This window comes from Equus asinus, chromosome 7 (genome assembly GCF_041296235.1).
Source record: "Equus asinus isolate D_3611 breed Donkey chromosome 7, EquAss-T2T_v2, whole genome shotgun sequence".
NCBI lineage: Eukaryota > Metazoa > Chordata > Mammalia > Perissodactyla > Equidae > Equus > Equus asinus.
The window spans coordinates 60,492,639-60,494,702 of NC_091796.1; the positions used below are offsets into that span (position 1 = coordinate 60,492,639).

Here is a 2,064-nt window from a genome sequence, read left to right on the forward strand (position 1 = left end):
CTCCCATGGGGGTTTATGACCTGTTTCAGGGCAGAAGGACCAGAGAGAGAGGAGGCCGGAGTGACCTTCCTGCTCCTGCCATTTTCAGCTTAAAATAGTCACATACCAAGGTGCCATATTTGGGGTAGCACATCCTGAACCCTATCACTAAACAGAGTGGGGAGCTCATATTTCTTTGGAAATGAAGTATATTCCTAAGTGTTTAATATAAAAGTGTGTCTGTAATGAAAGAGTATTTGTTTTTTAAACCCATTTCACTCATTTACAGTTGCCTAGCTGATGCCTAGGGATTTGAGTTTTCCTCCCTGGTGTCAACCAGTTATAAGAAAATGTTTTCTTTAATTAAAAAGGGCCTACTGACGTGTCAACTAAACACAATATGTGGATGTTGTTTGGTTCATGATTAAACAAACCAACTCTAATAAAACAGTTTTGAGACAATCTAAAGTTTAAACGTAGACTGAGGTTTGCATGATATTAAGGAATTGTTATCCTTTTTTTTTTTTTTTTTTAAATATGGAACGCTTCACGAATTTGCGTGTCATCCTTGTGCAGGGGCCATGCTAATCTTCTCTGTATCGTTCCAATTTTAGTATATGTGCTGCCGAAGCGAGCACTTGTTATGCTTTTTTTAGTGAGATAATGGTGGTTTTTTTTTTTACCTTTTAAAAGTTTTCACTGTTTAAGATGCACAGTGACATATTTACAGGTGAAAAGATGATCTGTGAGATTTGCTCTAAAATATTCCAGAAAACGTGCTCTTTTGGAAATTTCCCATAATAGATGGTTTAAGGAACACTGTCTCCCTGACCTGCCTGGGTCTCTGAGCCTGTGTCGTGCAGTGGCCCTGTGTCCTCCTCCCCCGTGTCTTCTTGTTCCCCTGAAACTGCTGCAGATCAACACTCCTGCACTGGTACTAACGTCTTTCTTTATGCTGGGAAACCTTTCAATAGCACCATTCCTTTAAATATATTAACAGATTATTCGACAGTAGTTTTTATTTAAGACACTTATTTTTGAATTTTATATTTACATATATATTTATGTTGTATCTATTTATATATAATAAATTAAATTATAATTTAAAGTAACATTTAAAAGGATATTTATTTAAAAATGAGAATGTTTATAGTTCTGAAGGATTCTGTCTCCGTTCGACCTTACTACAAGTCGGAACCAGCTGAAGTTCAGTGGGGGCCTGACGCTGGCCCAGGCGTGCTCTCAAAGAGAGAGGTCTTGGATCCGCGAGGTTCTTTTCCCACCACGCCTTCCTCACCCCTCGATGAGCTCAGGAACACAGGCTGCACATGTGTTCGGTGATGTGGTTCACAGAGGACCCCCTCCACGGGGCTACTGGGAAGCCACTGGTGCCGGATGAGAAGCACAGGGCCTGAGATTTTCAGTGTACCTGTCTTTCAGTCAGCCTAATTCCAGACAGGAGCTTCCTCAAGAAATTCCCTGAAGCTAAAAATGATCCTTTTCTAGGTCCACAAATTATAGTTCTCTTTTCCGATGTCGGACATAATTATTTTCCTAAGAGGCACGTATGCCCATCACTGCCCTTTGCATCTGCTGGCTCAAGTCTTAAATGCTTGAAGGAAAACTGCACTTAAATGAGTCAGTCTGCACCCTGCTACCATACCAAGGCAAATGGAAACTAACTCAGCTGTCAGGAAGACATGGAGATTTTCATAACTGTAGGACTAAAGGCCGTATTATAACCCTCAACTCAAAATTTCTTACTTTATAGTTCCTGCTCAGTCTCTTTAAGAATATTGTAAGACTCCGCTCTCAGTCCATGCATTACAGACATTGTACCATTTGTTTCACAGGCTGCCTGCTCTGTGAGTGGGAAGGGCTGGTAGGAGAAGATATGCCTTGCTAGATAGATGTCCTTAACAGGCTGTGTGAACTTGGACAGGTCTCAACACTCCTAGATCCCCTGCTTGTATATATGAGTGAGAGATGGAATATGCAAAAGGACAAAAGCCTGACCGTATGTAAAAATACAGCTCTGATCCCTATCTACAGCAACATGGGAAACAACACGTTATCTATAATAAC

At 40.7% G+C, this 2,064-nt stretch overlaps 1 non-coding gene across 1 annotated transcript; it reads right to left on the reverse strand.

Annotated features, from left to right (window-relative positions):
* Window positions 1-510: 510 nt before the first annotated feature.
* On the reverse strand, window positions 511-617 carry LOC123287461 (U6 spliceosomal RNA). Its single transcript, XR_006530794.2, has one exon. It is a non-coding gene; the product is annotated as a U6 spliceosomal RNA (small nuclear RNA).
* Between the last annotated feature and the right edge of the window lie 1,447 nt (window positions 618-2,064).